The 27,142-nt window shown below is 38.7% G+C and overlaps 1 protein-coding gene across 4 annotated transcripts in view; it reads right to left on the bottom strand.

The window, feature by feature from the left end:
* Positions 1 to 27,142, bottom strand: part of LOC134529026 (bicaudal D-related protein homolog) — a 234,327-nt gene that overhangs the window by 25,896 nt on the left and 181,289 nt on the right. The gene's annotated exons all lie outside the window — the stretch shown is intronic.

Below are 27,142 nucleotides of genomic sequence, written 5' to 3'. Positions count from 1 at the left end.
TGGTAGCAATTGTTATCCCTTGGTCACAGTTTTATACGCCGGTCTCTAAACGAGCAATGTTCTTAACCGTATATGGAGATGTTATTAGGTACATATTTGTTTACGAAAAATTTTGCTGAATGTAGTCGCACGGTTTTCCACATTCTGAGCATGCATACTTCTTACTTGCATAAGATCCAAGGTTGAGTACACCACACCGTATGTTACGAGACTACAGAGACTGTATCCACCTTAAAGACATTGTGTGCAAGTTATCACCACTTCTTTTACTTCAATATAATTGATGTTTTCAATGAATTTAATGTTTTAGTGATCTTGTTCGTATCTCACGAAGCGTAAACGATTTGAACTTTATATTTCACAAGATTTTCTTAACTTTTTGCTTCCTACCTACAACCCATTGCAGGGGTACGCGTTTCCTTTATGCTTTCAACTACAGTCACGTTTTTAATCATTTCGTAACTACTATGACTACTAATGGGCATATGTGCACTGTTTTTCATTCAATTTATCCCTAAATATCTGAAAAGGGCACAATGTGTGCCGGGCCTGGTATGTTTTCCATAATGATTCTATTGTAATGGGCAATGACATGTGTAAACATATTATATAATAACAATACAACCTAAAAAAATTACTTTAATTTATATTTTACTTGTTGCACCCAGCTTAAATATTACGGATTTTCTAGAAGGCAGCTGTAATGAAAAGTGAAACTTTTCTAGTAGGTATTCAGATGGTTGCCATATCGAAAATTGCAAAGTTTTTAGAATCCAATATGGTGGAAGGAATGAAAAAAATGCAAAATTTATAGAATACAAGATGGTGGCTATCAAAAAAAATTGCAACAATAATTCCAAGATGGCATTCATAACTAAATGTGTAACATTTATAGAATCCAAGGTGAAACAGTAAGTAAAGTTCAACATTTCTAGTTTTCAAGATGGTTACCATAATGAAAACTTTAATGATTCTAGAATCCAAGATTTCAACCATAGCGAAAAAAGCAACATTTCTAGAATTCGAGATGAAATTATAACGAAAATTGAAAACCTTTCTAGAATCTAAGATAGCAGCCATGACGAAAAGTGCATCATTCCTAGAATCAAAAATGGCATCCATAAGGAATATTGCATTGTATCTAGAATCCAGTGTGGCGGCTGAAACGAAAAGTGCAATGTTTCTAGAAACCAAAATTGTGCCCATAACGAAAAATGCAACATTTCTAGAATTCCAAATTCTGACCATAATGAAAATGACAATGATGACATAATTAAAATTAGTGGTGAGTTCTAGAATCCAAGATGGCGGAAAACATGGCTGAACCAAGTTGGTGGCTGGGGTCAAGGTCATCCTAAATGGCCTATGTGATAACATAATCCAACATGGAGACAGTAACGAAAAGTGCAACGGTGACAACCAAGATGGCCGCCGAGATGTCACAATCCAAGATTGCAGTCGACATCAACAATTCGGACACAGGACCCTGGCGCCGGAGAATAATTTATATACTAGTAATATACAATCCTTGATAATAGTGTTAAGGGTCAGTCTGCCAAAAGCCTCCATGGGGGAAGGATATTTGAAATTATGTACTCGCCGTGTTGAATCGGGGACTCCAAGATCCTAGACGTAAATGTTTTTTTATATAAAAATTTTATTATAATGTAATATAATAATGCTATATCAAGTAAAAAAATTTATAGTTTTTTGGATAATAATTACGAATTTTAAGTATGACTTCATCCAAAATGGCGGAAATCAATATGGCGGAACTGTCTAAAAAACCAAATTGAGGAAAGTTCTAGAAAACCTTAATGCTCTTAGATTATTTTAGGTGGTGAAATTCAAGATGGCGGCCGGGGCTAACGTGAAAGTCAAGGTCAATGCCAACCAATCTTGCGGTCGTGACGTCATAATCCAATAAGTTGTTCCCAAGCACCAGCGTCAGAGTTTCCGACAAATTTTTATGTACTATTATCCTAATTTTAAATTTAAACTCCCTAAGCGACTGTTGAAATGGCGGGAAAATTATGAGTTAATCAGAGAAAATAACAATCCAACAATCCTTCTTTAAATAAATTTCAACACGAGAAATTTTCTCAAATGAGCTCACAAAATCATATCATACAATAAAACTTAATCATGCATTTAATTTTAGTAATTTAAGTAACATTCCTAACTGTGCTTTTCTTTGAGCTGCAAATATCTAAATACAACCCAAAAAAGTTTCCTTATATATATCGCGCGTGTGTACTCGGGCGGATCACACTGTCTTGTAGAAAACACATTATCGAAAGTTACAGCTAGCGTTCATCCTTTATAAATTTAATACTTGGCCAATAAACACTTTCCCGATTCTTAAAAACCGTCGTTCGTTATTACACTACAGACACGCGGAACTGGAAAACTGCTAATTACATCCACTAACAGCCAATTACACTGAAGTGATTCTTCGTCTCCTATTCTACACTGCGACTACTTGCGTAACAGAAGAATAAATCCGCACGAGTAGCAATGGTGTCCCATGTCTGGGAAATGCAATTATGGTCGGATTTGAACCCCGTCCTCTGCTTAGAGTAATTTGTTGGTGAAGTGCAATCGTGAATAAATTTCGTTTGAGTGTCCTAAGTGCAGCTTGAATTCATAAACTTGTCTACCAGATAGTTTGTCTCGTCTTGAGAAATAGAATGTTTCGTATAGAACGATATGCTCGCGCATATTCGATCGTTTATAGAACGTTTATTTTGGTATTTGAAGTATAGTACAACATTTTATAATAAACACTATCGGCAGTTTTGTGCCATTATGATTATGATGTGCATGTCAGCAATTACTTCCATAAACTTGTTTCGTCTCACCTATCTGACCCATAAATGACGGCAGTGTATTAACTATTTTCCTTATTCGTTTCTCTATGGAAGACAGTGATACGCAACCTCGTTGCCACGCCTGCCGACAGATAGCAGTTAATGCTATAGCATTACAAATCTCAATATATTTGTTAATATGTATCAAAAAAGAACAGGAAATATAAATGTTACAAGAAGATTCTTCCAGATTTTATAAGTCGCATACCATATAGAATAATATGTTAATTTGAGATATGTGTACAGAAATATTTTGCGTCTTTAAACCTTACACAATGTATGACAAAATGTATTAGATCTGTACCACTTTCAATGTCAACCCTCGGCGCCAGAGCTTGCTGCGGCAGTCTTGCTGGAATTTTTAGTCCTTCCGTTCTGGTACGTAGGCGGAAGGGCACAAGTTGATCCATTTATAATGCTTCAATAATCAACAACGGTACAATTGACTAATTGACGATCATAAACTAAACTATGATTATTTCCGTGTAATGTTTATACTATTTGGCTGAGGTCCGATTAAAGTTTAACACGCACAGTCTCTATGTTTTTTTCATAAACATTATACTACTTGACCAAAACAAAAATTGTTTTACTATGCTAAGGTTTTATTAGAGAATATATAGTAATTAGGCTGTGCCGGTTGAACTAGAGGAAATAAAGAATTTGTGATTTCGTGGTAATTATTTAGAGTCGTGCTCGCAGGGCCCCAACGCTATACCTGATATGTACAGCAGGGTGTGTCTGGCATTGCCCAACGACAAGCCAGTGTAATGCGTGCGTTAGTCCTTCTTGACTGTTACATTTTCTTCATCCGGCCTTAAAGCTATAATTGTGTTAATTTTAAGTTAAAAGTTAATTGTGATAATGGTCAGGGAGTATAAAAGTTAACAAAGATTTCACTCCCAGGTTAAACATAATTCATGTTTTATATATATATATATATATATATATATATATATATATATATATATATATATATAATATATATAATTGGTTACTGAAAACGATAGGAATGAGGAAGCCCTAAGACTGGGTTTATAAACTACGCAAAGAGCGTAAGGACGCAACACAACTATTGCAGGGAGTCATTTATAAAAGTACACTAGTCGCCAGACGTCATAAAACTTATAACACAAAATTATAAATCAATAGAAACAAATTTCTACCCCGGGCTTCTTTTGATGATTCATACTTATCATGAGAAAACAAACGAAATTGCCAGTAACTTGATTTAAAATGCCATTTTCTTTCACCGCGTGAAGGCTTAACAAGTGTAAACAAGGTGTATGTAGTGAAAAGAACCCAGTGTCTCTAAAAGGTTTTCTGAACACTTTCTTCAAGTATGGTCGTCGTAAACGCAAGAGAGTTGGAAACTGAACTGCGTGTAGCGCCGGTGCTAGGCGCACCCTAGCGCAGGTACTGGGTGGGAGAGGGGGGGGGGGGGGGGGGGACCAGGGCACGGGGTCAAGGCCGTGCTGCGGCCTCCAGCAGTCGCGAGCAGACAGCGTGGTCCGTGCGTGGCACCATCAACTGCACAGGAAAACAAACCAAGAAGAAAACTCGACCGCTTGTAAAATACAGTTAATTTAAAAATTAGGCTTTTTTTTATGAAATCTCATTCCAACTATTATAAGGGATCTTGAATCCTAATGGAAATAACGAAAACCACTTACATTGGAAGAGACTCGAATAAATGTGTCGGTGATCAGGAAAATAAATGAAGATAAAACCTAACGGCAACACACGTTACTAACACCTGAACCATGTCATGCGGATGAGGCGATAACTCACTTTCTACCACAGATACCGACCATCAACAGATATTTACTAACGTAAGTTTTACATCGTGGTTGCAAGCGCTTATATCAGCTTAGTAAATGTGTGTAGAAAATGTTTGTGACAAAACATCAAATGCAACGATTTCTAGGGGGAACACAGATCCTGATACAGTTCGGGACAAAACTAAATTCTTTTGGTTTTACGCTTTGTGGTTGGTAGTGTGAGAATTACAGTGACAGATTTCAGAGGTAAAAAAGGAATTATCAATATTGCGGATATCATTTTCTTAATATATGTATATTTTTAAAAATTAAAAAAATTTCCCCGAAAGTCTATCAAGAGAACTCGACGTCGCGGCAATGGATGTAACGATATACTTAAAATAAGCTTGCCACCGCTCTCCATTTACTAACGCTACACGCAACTCTTCTGCTGTGGCACATCACTTGGCCACTTGTAACCTACTAAAACTAACTCACGCTGCAACATGCTGAAGCATACACCCGGTCGCAAGTCGTGGCCGACTGCTGAGCGCTGAGCCTCCTCCAACTGGCAACATTATGGTCCCGCAGGGCAGGACTCGAAATATTTTCCTTAAACTGCTAATTGCTTGTTTGATTGAGTTTTAGACATAATTATCATGAGAGCATTTTAATTATATATTCCATTCGTAAAAACCTATCATTGAGAAATAGGTTTTGTTTTGGTTAAGTAGTAGTCTAATGTGTATGAATTAGCTTAAATACGATTTAGACTGTATATTTTAAACAATTCCCCATTTTAAAAAAATACATAATTTTTAACTACCTTTACTTACAGAGTTGAACATGCTCAACGTTTACACTTACTTGCATTGCAAATTCCACACCCAAGCATCCTTGTAGTTCCCGCTCTCTCCGCCAATAGCAGCACCTCCCGGGTGCTCATTCCAAGTTTATAGTTCCGTCTGTTGTCTGTCGATTATGTTCCTTCTCGACAGTTTCGTATTCTAAGTTTTTCTACTTTTTTCTGTGCAGACCACAATTTAGCATCCTTCCAAGAGGGTCTGGCTCAGAGTTTAAAAGTTTCCATGCCCAAAGTCTTACCTAAAACCGAGCTAGAACGTATTCTATTTTCCTGCCAGACTCACGAAGCCGAATTCTTAACAATTGGTGTGCCCAAGCTGTGATGGTAGAACTATCCTGAAATATATTTTGTAAATTTAAATAATAATGGACAGAAATAACCAGGCATTATAATACATAAGGAAAGTAAATCACATATATACTGTGAATTTGTAGCGCATTCGGTAAGTGCGCGGAAATAAGTAAATCAATCATTTGTTGTGACGTGGTTCGAACCCCGTCACTGATAAGTTTTTTTTTTTTTTTTAACTGTTTTGGTATTAAACAAGTTGCACTTCAAGTAAATTTAATATTTTGTAATTATCAAATTGCTGTAATAAATTTAATTCTTAGCTCAGTCCATTAGTTCCATTTTTTTTCATGCTGAGTAGGCAATAATATCAAAAACACAAATAATAAAATACCTTAATTAAAAATGTAATCTCTAAATAAAGTCTATTATTATGAAATGATTATACATTAATAAATTATGCATAAATAAAGCCTTTACATCAACAGCTCACCAGGCAAATGAAATTACGAGATGGGTTTCTATCACTTAAAATTATAGCGTATCTTACATCCTGCTTGTTTCTTTGTATCACTTGTTATTCACAGATTCTCAAATAACATTTACAAATAATGGCTCGGTTGAATTTTAAACTCTTTAGATTAAATGATCACCATTATTACTGCGAATTGGATAGCTAACTACTAGTAACTATAAGATTAAATCATAAATAACCTACGTACGTCCCAACAGACACTAATTCCTTTATAACCTGTTTATATTATATAAATACAATTACAAACACAATTTAATCTCGTTAAGTCGAAAATTTGAACAGAAATTTTTAAATACATACCTACAAGTCAACTTATTTGCATTTTCTTGCAAAAGAAGTATTGATTATAAAGTAGTATCAAAAATCCATTCCCAAGTTAAATCATTTTAGAAGAAACGACATAATTTTTCGAGGTTTTCTTTCTTCTTTTTTAACACACTTTCTTTTTTAGTTTGTGTAATTTGACAGCAATATATTTCTTTGGTCGGCAACTGCACTGGTTTTTCTTTCTGTTAGTACTTTAGATATTGTATGTGCTAAGAAACCCAGTTTTGTCTTTCCTTCTGCTATACAAACTTTCGCAGTGTCACCACAAATTGTAAACTCAAAATTTTAATTACGGGAGAGTGTGACCCAGATAGTTTATAATTATACTTTATCTTTGTTCTACCAAACAATACAATTTTTATTCTAAAAACTATTACATATTCTATTAAAACACAATTGCATTTCAGAAAAATGCCTTTTATTTAAAAATACTTAAGAAATATAAAAGTTGTTCTAATTCGTTACGTTGCCGCTGTGACGTCATGCCGACTCAAATCTCAGGAGAAGAGGAAATTGAAAACCCCGTTCTTACCCCAGCGACTGTAGCATGTTAGAGATCACGTACTTAGAATACACTGACTTGCTCTTGATATTTCCTGTCGTTAGAAAGCCTATCGAGGGAACTCGACGTCGATGGATGTAACGATATACTTAAAATAATCTAAATAGTTCTTCATTTACTAATGGTACACGCAACTCTTCTGCAGTATCACATCACTTGGTACATTCAATTATGTTTCACTATAAATTTGAAACTTACAAAAACTAACGCAAGCTGAAACAAAACTGGAACATACACCACCCGGTCGAGGATCGTGGCAGCCTATTGAACCTTCATCAAACTGTAAATGTCTGTTTAACATTGTGGTCCTGCAGAGCAGGACTCTGATTAATTGCATTAATTGAGGTGTGTTAACATCATGACTTAAAAACGAAATTAGAGCCTTTCATAAAAACCTATCATTGAGAAATAACATTTGTTTTGGTAAAGTAGTCTAATGTGTATGAATTAACTTAAATAAGATATAGACTGTTTATTTTAAACAATTTCCCATTTATAGTAAGATAAATAATTTTTAAATTACCTTTCTTTATATAGTTTAACGTGCTCAACGTTTACAGTTTTTTGCATTGTAAATTCCACAATCTAGCGTCCTTGTAGTTTACTCTTTCTCCGCCACTAGCAGCACCTCCTGGTGTAGCTTGCAACTGCTCTTCATTTACTCACTGTACACACGACATATCTGTACTGTCACATCACTCGACATGTACCATTATCTCAATCAAATTTTAACTTAATATTCACACCACTTTGCATTAAATCCTATTGATAAAAGGTAACAATAAAGAGAAAAACAAACACATTAATATGACGGAACACACACTCAGCAGCGTGTCGAACTGAATTGCTTGTTGTACAAGCACACATGTTTGTCCAGTTACATAGTATTTTTTTTTGTTAATACAGACAGTAATATATAATCAAGGTGTGTTTACTTATGGTTACGTGCCAAAAGTAATATTTCTTTCTTTTTGACGTCATACCTAAAAAGTTTTCAATTTAATGTGTTTAAAAAATATAAAGATTTATTAACATTGTATAAGAAAAAATATTTTACGGCACAATGACAATAGGTATATAGTTAATTACGTGTATATATGTGTAAATAAATAATATATGATGAAATACTCGGTATTGCCTCGGTTTTATGCAATGCAAAGAGGGTTTTTAGAGAGTAATTCAGATACAAATATGTAAGGTTTTATTTCAGAAATTCAAACAACTGTAGGATGGAGAAGGAAAGTAAGTTTGTTTATTTTTTAAAATCAGATGTTGCCAGTAATTTGTCTTCCTCTTAATAACAGATGTGCAAACCTTCATCAAACAAAACCAAAATTCTTGTTTAAGAAGTGGAAACATAGTATGGAATGATTTTTTAAAATCTAATATAGAAAGTTATTTTCATAAATCTCAATCGACTGCAAATATCAAGTTAAAATTATGGCCCTGCAAGCAAGACTCTAAATAATTAACATGAAGTCACAAATTCTTTATTTCCTCTAGTTCAACCGGCACAGCCTAATTACTATATATTCTCTTAATAAAACCTTAGCATAGTAAAACAATTTTTGTTTTGGTTAAGTAGTACAATGTTTATGAATTAACTTAAAAAGTATATAGACTGTGCGTGTTAAACTTTAATCGGATCACAGCCAAATAGCTGAGATATTACACGGAAATAATCGTAGTTCAACTTAAGATCGTCAATTAACTATATGTCCATTGCTAATTATTAGAAAACTAAATGGATCAATTGGTGCCCTTCCGCCTACATACCAGAGCGGAAGGACTAAAAATTCAAGTATGCGCTGTTGGTGCAAACCACCCACCTTAAAAGTGGTAAAGTTCTAATACATTTTGTCACACATTGTGTAAGAGTTAAAGATGAAAAATATTTCTACACACACATCTCAAATTAACACATTATCATATATGATATTCGCTTTATAAAATCTGGAGGAATCTTCTTGTAACATTTATATTTCCGGTTATATTCTGATATATATTAACATATATATTGACAATTGTAATGCTATAGCATTAACTGCTATCTGTCGGCAGGCGTGGCAAAGAGGTTGCGTATCGCCGCCATGTATGGGTCAGAAATTTAGGTGAGACGATGGCGATTAGCTTTTGTGGACGACGTTCGCCGTTTTGAGCGTTTTCCCAGTAATTTTTAGCTATGCCTCAAATATGCTATGTGGTGCAATGCAGCCACACATATAATTGCCGTCTAAAACGTTTTCCGTCAGACAAAAAAAGTTCTACTTGGGAAGCTTATATACGACGTAAAGACTGGAAGAGAAATGTACACCACAGAATTTGTAAGGTAAGATCAATATTAATTTTATTTAACATAGACGGATCGCCGTGTCTCAATGTGCATGGCAATAGGCCTTTATGGGCCTTATGTTCATTAATCAAACTGTAAACGTATGTAGATACACACGCTACAATTGTTAACTTTTGTACCAATTTATACATCTATATAGACATACCTTTCATGTAATTCTTACGACGTCATTTAAGTACACTTTTATGTTTTTATTTAATCACATTTATTTTGTAGGCTACGTGTACAGTGTGTGACTAATGCCAAAAATCTGTAATGTGAGCTGTACATAGGCCTATATTATAAAATAAATTGTAGTGCTGTATTAATTTTTCAGGCTTCTGCAATGGCAAATATTGATTGCTACAATGCTTTGCATTAATTATTTTGCTTAACTTAATATAGCCTATTTGTAATAATACTTCTCTGGTGATGTTTCATGAAGACCAGGAAAATTGCAGGGTTAGGGAATGTCAATTTCATGTGAGAAAAAAAAAACCTTTAAGCAAGTGTTCCAATTGGCATGTTATGTTCACAAAATGGTCACATAGCTCAATTTTGTCTATAAGATGATGCCATTTTTACATTTTGCTAACTTGTGAATGCATACACAAACTATATAAGTATAATATAAGCTGACTTATTAGTTTCGTTAATTAACAAGATGTTTAAATAATTGATATATAGTTGGTTATATTGTAACAAAAGTGTGTGTGTTGCTCCCATAATAAATATTGGGAAAGTTATTTGCAGTTATAATTTTGAAATGCTTACTTATACCGTAGTAGTTAAAAATACTATAATTTAGGTTAGGTTGAGAACAGTTGTGTATGGGAGTGTTCTTCTTCAATGCGACAAAATGTTACAAAATGAGTTGGAACACTGGCATAGCCACACAAATGAGAACTTAATGGGATTATTTTGAAGAATGCTTTCAAGAACATCAAATAAGTTAACTTAATGAAAGAAAATAACAGGCTAATTTCACAGTAGCAATTTATAGTTCTAAATCTTCAGCTGCCACAAGTACTTATTATTTTTTGACCTTGGTGTCAAAGAAAGTACACATTTCTTGCATATATTCAATTAATTATTCCCTGATTAATGTAATCATTACGATTTAGAAATTTGGTTTGCGAAGAAAATTATTTAAATAAAGCCACTTGTAAATTAAGTTAGTATTTATATTTTGTTTTCCAGTACCACTTCGACAGTCATCAGTTTGAATTAAATCGTTCTGATGGAAATCGTAAGCTGCGTCGAGATGCTGTGCCATTAATTTTCGCTACTCACAGGATCTGAGAACAGAATGGTTTTTTTTTGTCCAGGTAATTATGAAAGTTTCTAATTTTAGAATAAACTTTTCAGCATTTTGTAAGGTTATCACACTTATGAGAATATTTTTGTGATGAGGAATTTTTAGTGAGTATGGTAAATAAAACTTGTGAGAGATAATATTCTGCAGTGCTGTAGCTGGGATTAAATCTGCTACTAAGCATGTTATATTCATGAAGTACATTCAATTTTTATTGAAATACATGTATAAGAATAAATTATAAATGTGATTAAAAACTGCAAGACTCAAATTGTTCACATTGTGAAATTTTCCAGAAACAGGACTTCACCAAACATGGTTTTCTTCTTGCATGTTGGCTCAGTATACACATAAATAAAACTGGGTTTTGTTGGCATTATCAAACTAGTATAAAAGCTACAAAATAGTTCCACGTAATTCCGAATACATGAACAATACTAGGAAATGCCATGGTGAATTGTCTGCATTTGTAAGGAGGAATAAAGATGTAAAGTACTTATTCAGAGGTCTAAAAGTAACTGAGCAATCAGCAACATTGTAGAATAAATGTTCTAAACAGGACATACCCTTGCCATTGATAATTATTAATTATTACTTATTTTATATGGCTATCAATGATATGCATAATTCTTTATTTGAAATATAAGTAAATTATTTAGTAATGATATACTTTATGGCTCTACTATTTATATTTTTTTGGGGGGGAAGAGGGTTCCGACAAGTCCATATACAGTTGTTCGTACTTGTAAGCTTAACATTAATGTTTGTAGGTTACAGGTTAACATTCCTCTTCTTATTTATTTATGTTTAATTAAAAATACAATACAAAATACAACACTTCTTATGAGAGACAGATTCTTCAAACTAGAATATTTATTAGATGTAACAGTGATTTTTTTTTTTTTTTCCAGAAACCAGTTGGGGCAGATTCAGCTAGCCTTGCAGTTAGTACTGAACCTTAGTGCATTGGTGCCTCTTCCGAGAAGGTTGAAGTACACACAGATGATGTTAGAGCAAAAACTGGAAACCAAGCATCTATTGCATCCCATGTAAGTAGCCCATTTTAAATAACAATTTTGCAGATAAAATCAAATAATTAATAAAATCATTTCAACCCACACTTATTTCATAAACTTCTTAATGTATTTGTGTGGTGTTATGTTGCCCATCTGTAAAACATATAATTTAACAGTGCATTGTGTGTATTCAAAAAATGTTTATTTATTTCTATCAGGTTCTAACCAGTATGGTTTATTTTTTAATTATAGTTGTGGCAACACTCTTCAAGGTCAAGTAAACTTTACTATTTTGCATAACCAAATTTATTACTGTAGTGTCTACAAATGTTCATCTCTTGTACAGTAGTTAAGTTTGTCCCTTTTCTTCGTACTTCTTTGGTAGGTACTTACTAGGATTGATTGAGAACCCTGTTATGCAAACAAGTAATGTGAGCGTACTGTCATTCCATATACATATTAAAAGTATTTGTGCACATATTATTTTAGATAACTAACAAATGGACCAAATAGTGTTTGTGTGTATGTATGTATGTATGTATATAAGATAAAACATCCAACTTTTGTCTTTCTTTTAAACAGTGCACCAATGATTTAGCATTATGTATTCTTTTTATTTTTAATAATTTTTTAATAGACAATGTTTTTTGTACCAATGTGGGGTTGTGATGTTCCTGACCCAATTTTCATGCAATATTATGGGTGCGGCATTAAATAAACCTCTCTCTCTATTCCAAAATACCTAATCACATCGATCAAAAGTAGTTCGACAACAGTGTACCAGTATTCGACTCAACACCAAAAAGCACTATAATAGTTGTATTAGATTGGTATGGGGACACTTAGTTTACATAGAAAAATTGAAAAAATTAAGTTAGTGACTATTTTGGTCTGCATTATTAAAAATAAATTTTCATTTCTCTTAAAACTTAATATTAGAGACAGTATCATAAATATAATTCGTTGCCATTTTTCCATTTCTTTTATAATGGGAGCTCAGAAAATATGGCGTCTTGCCTGCAAGTCATACCAACAACTGAATTACGTGAAAGTGCAGATTTAATGACATGTTACTCATTTGTCTGGATGAATAGAATTTCTGTGTTACTAAAGTTCTGATAATAGTGTTTAAAGTCTTGTCCACTAAGGTTGGTTTGTAAAAACAGAAATTTTCCTATAAATGTCATGATTTACCTTGATTAACACACAAATAAGGATATTTGACGCATCAAAGTATGTAAATGTTAAGAAGTAGAAATATACAAAAAGATGACAATAGATCATAAGCAGGGATTTCACAGTTACCTTATGTTTAGAAAGTTAATTGTTTCTGCACATTTCTTTACATTCAGTTATAATAGCAAATCCATGTTTCACAGGAACCAGTTGGGGCATCCTCTGCCAGCCTTACAGCCAGTTGTAAACCCTCGTGCAGTGGCGCTTCAAATGGAAACCAAGCCTCTACCGAGTCCCATGTAAGTATATTACCACCTACGGTGTGTTTATTTCATTCCATTGCAGTTTTACAAGTATTGAGAATAAAATGGAAGTAAAAAAAACATATGAAGGGGAAAATGATAATACTGAAGCAATTTTTGATAGTTAAGATATTACATGTATATTTAAATTGTAGGTAGCAGGTCATGTAAAACATATTTTTTATAAATGATATAGGCCATCTGGTGATAAGCTACAGGTTCCGAACTATGTTTACTTATTTATATAGGTATAGTATTAAACTGCTACAGTTTTCTGTTAACTATATTGCATTAAATATTTTTTTTTGTTTTGCCATATAGCAACTCATAAAAGTTGGTAGAATGCATTGTAAAATTATATGTAGTGGAACCTCTTTTACACAATTGACATTTCATATTCATATTTTTATTTGAAGTAACATTCACTATAGAAAGGTAATATAATTTTATAAATTACTCATTTTACCTACAACATGGGGGAATAATATTTCCAAGCAAATGTCAGGCAATTGGTCAGTATTTCAGTCCATTTCAGTTGTTTGTTTAATGATGTTCTTCTTCCGAGAAAAGTCATGGCTCCATTGCAGTGCTTTAATTCTTTCCTAGGTTATTAAGGGGAAAACCCACAGTCCTTGTAATCTGAACATAAACATCTAAAAACTAACAGCTTAAATGAAATCATTTTTTTTTTGTAATATGAGAAATTAAAGATTTTTGTGTACTGTCAATATTGTGTACAAAAATCTACAAAGTTCATTTTTATAGGTTATAATGAGCTCCAATGTAACCGCTATTATGTAAATTTATTTGTTGCAGGATGTATCTCCAAAAGGATTTATTTCTTTGGAACAACATGAAAAAATAATGGCTGATATGAAAACAAAACTTCAGAGAAAGATATACTGCCTCAAAAAGATAAACTCAGGGAAGAGACAAGATGTCATAACCTTGTGGCAAGTTTGAATGATCTTTTCACTGCAGACCAGATTCAGCACTTGTCTCAATAGGCTGTGTTTCAGATATGGGTTCTGAAAATATGTCCATGTGGAAATGCATGGGCATCACAGTAGGCCGCTGGTCCTTGGACAAAATGTCAATTTCGCATCCATGTAGGCCAGAGGGAGGAAGATTTTAACATTTTCGCAGATGTGTGTCATGTTTTAAAAAATATGTGAAGTGGATTTTTGACTCACGATGTACACTTACCAGATCACACTGTCAAAAAATACTTTACCTACCAGTACTGTTTCTCATTCGTGGATTTTAGGTATAATATTGGCTCCTCATTTAATAAATAGTTCTCTCACTGTTCCCACTAGTTTTGAAAAAATTAAAGTTTCTCATGCAGCGAAACTCATGTCGCATGATACTGCAAATGTTCTAGCAAAAGATGGTTTGACAATAGCATGGTTTATTGACAGTGTAGCAAAGTGGTTTGGTACTTCAACAGGATGACATCTGCTTTCATCGATTACAATGAAAAATATGCAGGTAAAATGTGAAGCGTTGACTGAATTTGCTGAACTTATGAGAGAGATAAAAACAAGTGATGGTAGATGGAAACCTTTCCAGAAAGGTGCAATTTTGAGTACTTATAATTTAGTAGCTCTAGTTTCTAATCTTCTCAAAACTGGCAGTGTTAGTTATGTCTTGACTTCTAGATTTACTCAAGATGCGTTGGAGAACATTTTCTCATCAATACGTTACAGAGGAACTGTATTGCCTTCACTTCTTCAAGCTCTTAGAGCTGTGTGTTTACTTTCTGTTGCACTTTTTACATGTGAATTGAAGAACGTTAACTACGAAGTTGCTGAAGATTCTTCATACATAGATTTTTTGGCATCACCAGTAAAGAAGAAAGAAAAGACAGTTCAAGAAGAGCCACTTAAACTTACTTCAGCTTGTTCCAGACTACATCCTTTGGAAGAAGATGCTTTGCACCACTATACTGGTAGAGTTGTTGCAAAAATATGGAACAACATCTGCATTTCTTGCAGAACTATTTGCCACAGTTCACCCAATGACAACTTAACAATTGATGTAGTCTGCACGAATTGAAAGATTTTGGTGGGTTGAAACATGCATCGGAAATTACCTTAACTGCTGCAAGACTTCTTGAATGTTTCTGTTGTACAAATATGGATACTATGTTCCAGAATAATGATCACATTGTTGAAAGGCTCTGTTCAAAAATTTCTTCTGTTGAATGTATCCTTCCCAAGTGTGCATGTAACTTGGTTCCAAAATTTTCCAAAGCTTTCATCAATTCTTGATTGCAGTTTCAGCTGTCAGATTTAAGTGCTGCATACAGAAGTCAAATGAGGAAACACAAACTCTATAGCACCAAATCTGGAAACGATGTTGCTGTGAAGAAATTTAAGTAATTTGTTACAGAATTTGCAACTTTTAAGTTTTTCATGAGCACCTTTCTGCTGAAACATTGATGTACATTTTAACAGGAAGAGTATGAGTGCTAATAATGGATAAACAGTAATCCATACCACATACATTTTTTAGGGATTGATCTTATGTAATTTTTTATAACAAAAACTATTATATGAACATTTACATATTATAAACAAGCTATAACAGTTTCAGATTTTGATGGAAAAATTGTGTTTTTGTATATATACTTATGGTTATGTGATATTCGTGTATGTGTGTGTGTCATGCCATTTTTGAGAATCCTGTAATTATTTTCACAAGTTATTTTCTGACACTTATCTTTCTTCATTTGCTGTATTGTGAAACAACAGTTTTCAGTGATGAACTCATAAGGTGCATAATAACAGTGTGTTGTCTTTGTTACTGGTAACTTTTTTCTGAAATGTAAATTTAGTGCCCAAAAATGTGAGTTGCTTGGCAATGTATTAGTTTTAATTTTTTTATGAAAATTTTGATATAATTTTCACAAGTCTAAATTGTGGACACCTACTTATTTCACTGCACGTAAGAAATAATACTTTTAATGTTAGTACAGTATGTTTAGCCAGTGAATTTTATAAAATTAATTATATTTTTATTTTCTGAAGTAACATTGAAACATTTAATGACAATAAATTTTACAGTAAAGTTATCAAACATATGTGTATAAACCTGATGCTAATAATCAACAACAGACCTCGGTGTCATGTAATTGTTAATTTTTAAATATGTACGTGATCTGTTTTAGAGGATAGAGTTGTATGCAGACTATTTTCAGTAATAGAGAATTTATATTATTCCACTTTACTGTATTGAGTGATGTGAGCTATTGTGTACAATGTTACTGTTTCCCGATGCTTGTTAGTGTGGTATTATTGTCCAGCAAATGTCACTATACATATAATAATGCTTTCTTTAATTACAGTCGTAGTTTATGAATATTTTTTCATATATTACTTAGCTATTTATTTTATTGGATAGTATTTTGTGTATTTGAAGAAAGAGTAATATGTTTATTTAAGAAACGTTAACTCTATTGAAGGAAGGAAAAAAGGAAATTATAGCAGCACCTTCAGTGAACAATTAAAATGAAAAGACATATTCTCAGACATGACAGCCTTGTAAAAATTATTAATTGAAGAAAATACTAAAGGAACTGTAGAGGACGTCCAAGATTAGAATATATGTCGCAAATAATGAAATGTTTTCAAAAGTACATATACAGAACTGAAGTAAATATTAATGATATATGGAGACCTGCTACCAACCAACCAATAGTTTGATATGATGATGGTGATGAAGAACTGTATTAATTAATGTGTTTGCTAATATACTGTCAATATTGTCATAATGTTCAAATTAACTGCAGCTTTGTTATTATTTAATTCATTCAGATTAAACTTAAAGTTATTATTTTTAGGATCAATTATATACTGGTAGTTTTGCATTAGTCTTTGTTATAAAGTAAGTACATATGTGCTCATGATGTTTCAAAAATATTCCAAAATTGACTAATGGCCATGGGTTTATGCAAACTTGGATTCTAAACAATCTCAAACAAATTGTAAACAAATTTGAACTTTACATAAAATAAAAGTGTTGAAATGTTTTCCTGCCAAAATTATTATTAACTTTAAAGGGCTAACTTAACCATACATATTTTCCTAGCAAATTATGTCTTTGTTTAACTGATGTTAAGGGGGATGAAGCACTGAAGTTGTCAATTTACAGACATTTCAGCATGGATAGTTTTAGAGAAGTGTTATGAACAGTTTTGGCTCTACATTCCATAAAACAACACATGACTCATTTTTTAAATAACAACACACATAAAATAATCATTCAAAGGCTGCTGGGCTACTAATTACTAAAAAGATAGGTTAAACTTACCGAAACGTTGTGTGCTGTGCATCCGCGTGAAAATGTGTCGTCCCTTTGTGTGTTGCTATTCGCAAGAGCTAATCTGCGAATACTTGTAACCATCTGTCTCATGTGTTATGTTATATAAAATAATCATTAATGGTTACCTCTATGATGAAAATAATATAGATTAATTAAAATGCTAGAAGTCATTTATATACGTAGGCTACATTTCTGCAACTTCATTCATTGACCATTATAGGGATAATAAATTGTCTATTTATTGTTATGCCAATTTTGTTTCAAATGACAAGTCATTTCTGTTGATTTGCATTTCTAAAAGAAATTTCTCATGACAATAACAAAAAATAACCAACTTAACTTTTCTCAATGTTATTACTGCAAGTGGAATTTTTTCGGCTGTTAATATTTCAGAGGAAGTTTGAAAGTAAGGACAAGATTTAATTCTTTTATGTTGATTACATTAGATAGCCTAATTTTTTTCGGTCAGAAATGGTACAGTTTTAAATTTTCTTAATAGTATATTTTATTTTACCCACACATTTTTCTTTATCAAGATTCATGTTGATGTAAGGAGAACATTCTTTAAATATTTAGCTTAACTAGTAGTTATATGAAATTATTTTGTTTGAAATTAATTCATTTCATGATTTAACATCAATTTCAGCATTATCAATTTGCATTTTGGTGCTTTTTGCTTTATAAAAATGCATTTTTGTGTTACTTATATTAGTTTTATTTTTCTGTTATTTATATTTTATTTCTGTGTTATACCAATGCACAATAAATCCTGTCTCTATATATAGATCACTAGTAGTATTTGCTATGACAAGTATTTTCGGAATATACTTTTCAAATCCTGGAAAAAAAAGAATTCTATTGAAATTTAAGCAAGTTTTTTTAATATAACTACAAAAAGGTTGGTATTCGTCATCAATGTTGAGCGGAGGATGCAAGCTGTAAATTGCTTGGTCTGACACTTGAAGTCATTCTTAAAGATTTTGCTTGTCGTTTGTGGGTAAGTTGCATATTTGAGCACTCTCAAGGGTACTAAAGGTTTTGGCCTGCAGATAACATGCAACCATTAACTTATTCGTAAAATTACTGAAAAATTTAAGGAAATTTGAAATCACTTCAATAATTTTATAAAGCCATTCATTACTTTACCTAACAAATATAACTTTGGACGAAGAAAAGCTAGCACCAAAACCTACATAATATAAAAATGAGTTTCTACATTTTGTCATCCCAATTGAACAGCTATTTGGAAACTACACATTACATGAAACAGGTAAGCAAATTTGTTCTGTTTAAAGGTTCAAGGCCACAACTGATTGAGGGTTGATTGGCTGAGGGAGAAAGTACTTAAACCATCAAAATAAGCCAATACCCAAGTTTAACTTTTTGTAGTAATTGTTGCTGAGAGAATATATAATTAGAACTCTGTGTTCTTCCATCACATGTAAACTGTTGCATCATAAACTAAAACAGCTATACTGTGATACTAGATAAGAATTTGGGTCACTTTCATTATTAAATTTACACAAGTAGTACAATTATATTCAATTAGCAATTCATTTAAACCAACACAGATGTTCAAAGGCTATAAATATGAAGTTCTTACAATTCTGCTGCCAACCTAGCCTACCTTCTTATATGCTGCAAGAGCTGTCAAAGTTACTGATAAGATATATGCAAGGTAAGTATTGATAAGTAAGCTCTTAAAATTTTGCATCTACAGCCAACAAAAGTTTTCATAAGTCGTTGTTCAGACCATTTTGGTTTTATTTAATGTTATTTCTACACAAATGTCATGTTTTGAATGGAATGCAATCTCAGTCATAGGCCTAAGCTTATGTGTACTAGAATGGGTTCATTTTAGGTTCGCTTCGTTTACAGCGAGGAGGAAATTTTGTAATATATTAACTATCAGTAATGACATGAGTTAATTTACATGGAAGTAAATTGGCCAAATAATGCTCATGCTTACATCAAAATGTATGCTAGAACAGCCTCCATGGACACACGGAATGGTAATCGCACTGCAAAACAGTGTACATTCTTTCAAGAATTTTGAAACTTATCTGCATCAAAGTATTAAGAATGTGTGAGCGATGAATACCTATGCTCCTGTATAAAAATTAACATAATCTGTATTTAATTTATCTTGATTTATGCAATATAAAAACACGGCCTATGCATTTGCAAGCAAGAACTAATAATTTGGTTTAGTACTATATCACTACATCAGGACCTTTATAAGTAATTTACATCTTTGTGTAAGTGTATCAATTATTTCAACATGCCATCGAAGGTAACATACTTTCAGAATGTGTTGAAGTAGTCATATTCATTGCCAGAGTTTGAGGTTATGTTACCAGTAGCACCGGTATTTGTCTTACCACTTTTAAAAGTCATTACAGAGCCTTTACCCTTTTAAAAAGAACACATTTTTTTACTTGCTCATTGTGCGTTCTACAATGCTAGTTGGTAATTGATAATATTCTACGTTATGATAAAAAAAATATAATCGACAAGGACTTTAACTGAACAATTTTTAATAGCCAATTAATACACCCGCAATAATACCAAAGTTTAGATAAAGGCAGCATAAAAGTGCATATATGTTGATTTATTTTAGTGTAACAATGACGCCACGAATACAGGAAATTCAAATATCGCACCACTAACCTAAAACTTGTATTATCTTATTTAAAAAACAAAATCGTACATTTAAATTAAATCAATTCCATATGCACATCAAACGAAAGATGCCTTTGAAGATGCCTGAACAAAGATGTTTATCATTTAAGGCTTTCAACTATAATTATTTGCATCTATAGTTTGGCTATATTCCATTAAAATGTACACAATCCTATGACGTCATACCTACAAAATTGAGTGGTGAGAGTATTCATTCTATATAGGTTACTCTAATCAAGACGAGACCAACTATCTAGTTGACAGTTTATGATTTCAAGCTGCACTTAGAACACTTACACGAAATTTATTCAAGATTGTGCTTCACCAAGAAATTGCTCTAAGCAAAGGATGGGGTTAAAATCAGAATATAATTACATATCCCAGACATGGAACACCATTGCTACTCGTGCGGATTTATTCTTCTGTTACGCAAGTAGTCGCAGTGTAGAATAGGAGACGAAGAATCACTTGGTGTAATTAGCTGTTAGTAGACGTAATACGCAGTTACCCAGTTCCGCATGTGTGTAGAGTAATAACGAACGAGGGTTTTTAAGAATCGGGAATGTATTTATTTATGAAGTACGAACGCTAGCTGTAACTTTCGATAGTGTGCTTTCTACATACAGTGTGATACGCCCAAGTGCACACACGCGAATATATGAAGAAACATTTTTGGGTTGTATTTAAATTTTTGCAGTCCAGCCCTCGACAAGGACTCCCTCGCAGTTGGAGGCGACAGCTCGCCGCGGGGTGAGCGGACAGCTGGGGTGTGGAGAACCCGCTTTAGTACCTCGAGTGCATCCAGCCCTCGGCAAGGACTCCTCGCAGTTGGTCGCGACAGCTCAGCGCGGGGTGAGCGGAAAGCTGGGGTGTGAAGAACCCGCTATAGTACCTCGAGTGCGTCCAGCCCTCGGCAAGGACTCCTCGCAGTTGGTCGCGACAGCTCGCCGCGGGGTGAGCGGACAGCTGGGGTGTGAAGAACCCGCTATAGTACCTCGAGTGCGTCCAGCCCTCGGCAAGGACTCCTCGCAGTTGGTCGCGACAGCTCGCCGCGGGGTGAGCGGACAGCTGGGGTGTGGAGAACCCGCTATAGTACCTCGAGTGCGTCCAGCCCTCGGCAAGGACTCCTCGCAGTTGGTCGCGACAGCTCGCCGCGGGGTGAGCGGACAGCTGGGGTGTGGAGAACCCGCTATAGTACCTCGAGTGCGTCCAGCCCTCGGCAAGGACTCCTCGCAGTTGGTCGCGACAGCTCGCCGCGGGGTGAGCGGACAGCTGGGGTGTGAAGAACCCGCTATAGTACCTCGAGTGCATCCAGCCCTCGGCAAGGACTCCCTCGCAGTTGGTCGCGACAGCTCGCCGCGGGGTGAGCGGACAGCTGGGGTGTGAAGAACCCGCTATAGTACCTCGAGTGCGTCCAGCCCTCGGCAAGGACTCCTCGCAGTTGGTCGCGACAGCTCGCCGCGGGGTGAGCGGACAGCTGGGGTGTGGAGAACCCGCTATAGTACCTCGAGTGCGTCCAGCCCTCGGCAAGGACTCCTCGCAGTTGGTCGCGACAGCTCGCCGCGGGGTGAGCGGACAGCTGGGGTGTGGAGAACCCGCTATAGTACCTCGAGTGCGTCCAGCCCTCGGCAAGGACTCCTCGCAGTTGGTCGCGACAGCTCGCCGCGGGGTGAGCGGACAGCTGGGGTGTGAAGAACCCGCTATAGTACCTCGAGTGCATCCAGCCCTCGGCAAGGACTCCCTCGCAGTTGGTCGCGACAGCTCGCCGCGGGGTGAGCGGACAGCTGGGGTGTGAAGAACCCGCTATAGTACCTCGAGTGCGTCCAGCCCTCGGCAAGGACTCCTCGCAGTTGGTCGCGACAGCTCGCCGCGGGGTGAGCGGACAGCTGGGGTGTGGAGAACCCGCTATAGTACCTCGAGTGCGTCCAGCCCTCGGCAAGGACTCCTCGCAGTTGGTCGCGACAGCTCGCCGCGGGGTGAGCGGACAGCTGGGGTGTGAAGAACCCGCTATAGTACCTCGAGTGCATCCAGCCCTCGGCAAGGACTCCCTCGCAGTTGGTCGCGACAGCTCGCCGCGGGGTGAGCGGACAGCTGGGGTGTGAAGAACCCGCTATAGTACCTCGAGTGCGTCCAGCCCTCGGCAAGGACTCCTCGCAGTTGGTCGCGACAGCTCGCCGCGGGGTGAGCGGACAGCTGGGGTGTGGAGAACCCGCTATAGTACCTCGAGTGCGTCCAGCCCTCGGCAAGGACTCCTCGCAGTTGGTCGCGACAGCTCGCCGCGGGGTGAGCGGACAGCTGGGGTGTGAAGAACCCGCTATAGTACCTCGAGTGCATCCAGCCCTCGGCAAGGACTCCCTCGCAGTTGGTCGCGACAGCTCGCCGCGGGGTGAGCGGACAGCTGGGGTGTGAAGAACCCGCTATAGTACCTCGAGTGCGTCCAGCCCTCGGCAAGGACTCCTCGCAGTTGGTCGCGACAGCTCGCCGCGGGGTGAGCGGACAGCTGGGGTGTGGAGAACCCGCTATAGTACCTCGAGTGCGTCCAGCCCTCGGCAAGGACTCCTCGCAGTTGGTCGCGACAGCTCGCCGCGGGGTGAGCGGACAGCTGGGGTGTGAAGAACCCGCTATAGTACCTCGAGTGCATCCAGCCCTCGGCAAGGACTCCCTCGCAGTTGGTCGCGACAGCTCGCCGCGGGGTGAGCGGACAGCTGGGGTGTGAAGAACCCGCTATAGTACCTCGAGTGCGTCCAGCCCTCGGCAAGGACTCCTCGCAGTTGGTCGCGACAGCTCGCCGCGGGGTGAGCGGACAGCTGGGGTGTGGAGAACCCGCTATAGTACCTCGAGTGCGTCCAGCCCTCGGCAAGGACTCCTCGCAGTTGGTCGCGACAGCTCGCCGCGGGGTGAGCGGACAGCTGGGGTGTGAAGAACCCGCTATAGTACCTCGAGTGCGTCCAGCCCTCGGCAAGGACTCCTCGCAGTTGGTCGCGACAGCTCGCCGCGGGGTGAGCGGACTTCTGGGGTGTGAAGAACCCGCTATAGTACCTCGAGTGCATCCAGCCCTCGGCAAGGACTCCTCGCAGTTGGTCGCGACAGCTCGCCGCGGGGTGAGCGGACAGCTGGGGTGTGAAGAACCCGCTATAGTACCTCGAGTGCGTCCACCCCTCGGCAAGGACTCCCTCGCAGTTGGTCGCGACAGCTCGCCGCGGGGTGAGCGGACAGCTGGGGTGTGAAGAACCCGCTATAGTACCTCGAGTGCATCCAGCCCTCGGCAAGGACTCCCTCGCAGTTGGTCGCGACAGCTCGCCGCGGGGTGAGCGGACAGCTGGGGTGTGAAGAACCCGCTATAGTACCTCGAGTGCATCCAGCCCTCGGCAAGGACTCCCTCGCAGTTGGTCGCGACAGCTCGCCGCGGGGTGAGCGGACAGCTGGGGTGTGAAGAACCCGCTATAGTACCTCGAGTGCATCCAGCCCTCGGCAAGGACTCCCTCGCAGTTGGTCGCGACAGCTCGGCGCGGGGTGAGCGGACAGCTGGGGTGTGGAGAATCCGCTATAGTACCTCGAATGCATCCAGCCCTCGGCAAGGACTCCGCAGTTGGACGCGACAGCTTGCCGCGGGGTGAGCGGACAGCTGGGGTGTGGAGAACCCGCTATAGTACCTCGAGTGCATCCAGCCCTCGGCAAGGACTCCCTCGCAGTTGGTCGCGACAGCTCGGCGCGGGGTGAGCGGACAGCTGGGGTGTGAAGAACCCGCTATAGTACCTCGAGTGCATCCAGCCCTCGGCAAGGACTCCCTCGCAGTTGGTCGCGACAGCTCGCCGCGGGGTGAGAGGACAGCTGGGGTGTGAAGAACCCGCTATAGTACCTCGAGTTCGTCCAGTCCTCGGCAAGGACTCCCTCGCAGTTGGTCGCGACAGCTCGCCGCGGGGTGAGCGGACAGCTGGGGTGTGGAGAACCTGCTATAGTACCTCGAGTGCGTCCAGCCCTCGGCAAGGACTCCCTCGCAGTTGGTCGCGACAGCTTGGCGCGGGGTGAGCGGACAGCTGGGGTGTGGAGAACCCGCTATAGTACCTCGAGTGCGTCCAGCCCTCGGCAAGGACTCCTTCGCAGTTGGTCGCGACAGCTCGGCGCGGGGTGAGCGGACAGCTGGGGTGTGGAGAACCCGCTATAGTACCTCGAGTGCATCCAGCCCTCGGCAAGGACTCCCTCGCAGTTGGTCGCGACAGCTCGTCGCGGGGTGAGAGGACAGCTGGGGTGTGAAGAACCCGCTATAGTACCTCGAGTGCATCCAGCCCTCGGCAAGGACTCCCTCGCAGTTGGTCGCGACAGCTCGCCGCGGGGTGAGCGGACAGCTGGGGTGTGGAGAACCCGCTATAGTACCACGAGTGCGTCCAGCCCTCGGCAAGGACTCCTCGCAGTTGGCTGTGACAGCTCGGCGTGGGGTGAGCAGTCAGCTGGGGTGTGAAGAACCCGCTCTAGTACTTCGAGTGCGACCAGCCCTCGGCAAGGACTCCCTCGCATTGTATAATATGATCTGCGAATGTCTCGGCTTGATGAGCCTAAGATTCAGAAGGCCGCCATAGCAGTGGTACTTCGCAGCATGGAAGGAGGAGACAAGATCAACTTCCCAAATATGGATGCAATAGACAGGCATATGCTGGCAAGGAACAACATCCCTCTGGAGATCGACCAGTTGAAAGAGCTGTTACAGGTTAACTTCTCAAGACTAGGAATGAACATCGATTTCCTAGAACTCAAAAGGCAAGCTGAAAGGACCTATGGTCGATTCGTGTTCGATCATACACGACCATTTAATGGATACAAGCTCGTTAAAAGGTTGTAGAGAGTCCTCCAGCAAGACAAGCCAAACAACAACACGAACCAGAAGAGACAAACACGAGCACGGACGTGACCAAAACACCCGAAGAGAGACAAAGAAACAGAAGAAGAAGAACAGAGAAGAAGGAGATTTTAAGATTGGACACCATTTTAAATCAATTTTAGATCAAAACGAAAATTTTGGATATTTTAAAAGACGACTTGAGATATTTTATGGGATGCTCATCAAGATCCAGAGGATTTTTAACATCTCAGACCAAAATTTTACGAATGAACAAAATTTTAAGGATTTGACAAAAGAAGAAAGAACAAGAACGAACAAGAAAGGGAACAAGACAGCAGGTGATGGAGTGGGCTGGAGAGTCAGCAAGAAGGAAAGGAGTGGCAAAGGACAGCAGTCAAAGAAGGAACAGACAGAAAACCCAGAAAGGCGGTGGGATCGGTGCCCTTGCATGTTCGTTGCCCCGGGTACTGGCAACCGTCCTGGAGCAATGGCATGCAAGAGATCCCCCGCGGAGTGACTGCAGAGTTTTTAACATCAGCCGTCGTGTTTTTAATATCGCATGGATGCAATTTGACAATGGATTTTATTATTATAATATTGACAAAGCTATATTCTGGCTGCAGGCACGGCGGCTTAAACAGAGTGGATAAGTTGTTTCTGGTTGAGGCAAATGAATGGTGCTAAACCATTCAAAACCATGGCATATGAACATCTGAGGCCAAACATCCTGATGCCATTAAGACCAGGTGACATCAGGATGAAAGAAGAAAAGTTAGTGGTCCTGGAATACCCTAACGGGTTCAGTCCTAGGAGGTGGAGGTGGTGAGGCTAGGCCGGGCTTCGGCCCGAAACAACTTGTATTAAAACACAGCTGGCTTAAGGGTCTTGCGTCCCACAGGGTTTCCCGTCAACCTTGTGGGATGAAGAGCGGACCTATGAAGTGTCGGAGTTGTAGTCGGCTCTAGTATCTGAGTGAAGCTCTCTGCAAGATCCAAAAAGGGCGTGCGATGCGAATATATAGCCTCTCCCGCTTACGGCAACCCATAGCCTTCTCGTGGAGCCAGTGTTTAAACAAATATGGGTAATGCCGGGGGTGCCCAATCCTCTGACTTCCTCGTTATGTCGAAACGGGAATTCTGGTGGATTAGTAAGCTGGGGATAGGTGACTACAACTTGCTTCTGCAGAAAGTCCACCGGGGGGTTTTGGACCCCCAAACCCTAGGTGGTGTCTTAAAGCATTGGATTCAATGTGAAGAATCCAGGATGCATATGGAATAGCGAAGGGCGGTAGCGTGGCGGGGTTTCGCTCCCTGTCCGGGCACCCGGGCTCTGGCAAAGCTGTAACCTTAGGGCGGTGGATAGTCTAAGGGGCGGTAATTAAGGCAATCCTTGGTTTGGTATTACCTTACCTACCCGGGCTCTGGCAAAGCTGTAACCTTCGGGCGGGGGATATGCTGATATTGAAGTACCCAAGGACATCCAAGTCCGGATTAGGGGGTGCTCTCCCGCTATGAGACTGCCTGGGAAAGCACTATACCTGAAGATGAAGGGTGCCATGGGACTGATCCTTTACTGTAATAGTTCCCTGCTGAGATTTCCTCTAATGGCTCAGGATCAGGATTGGAGTAGGAAACGTGGTGGTAGTGGTCCTCCTATGCTTGGAGAACACTCCGAAGGGCCCTTGCCCTGTTGACGAGTGGAAGTGTTGAGCTACTTAAGCTCGGGTACTAGCCTGCTGAGCTAGTAGAGGTTGGATAGGCAGCTGGATCACGAGTAACTGGGTGACCGAGGGGTCCCAGGGATGTGAGAGGTATGGTTCCGTGTCGTTGCTACTCAGATCCCTCAGAGGGGGCTGGCTCTGTTGGAGGTCTGGGGGTGGACGGCGGAGCTGGGGGTGTTTCGGTGGGGCCGAAGTTGGGATGGGTCTCCTCAACCTCTCGACCTAGCTG

This window comes from Bacillus rossius, chromosome 2 (assembly GCF_032445375.1).
Source record: "Bacillus rossius redtenbacheri isolate Brsri chromosome 2, Brsri_v3, whole genome shotgun sequence".
Lineage (NCBI taxonomy): Eukaryota > Metazoa > Arthropoda > Insecta > Phasmatodea > Bacillidae > Bacillus > Bacillus rossius.
Note: the sequence above shows the minus strand (reverse complement) of the source record. Positions and strands in the feature narration are given on the sequence as shown.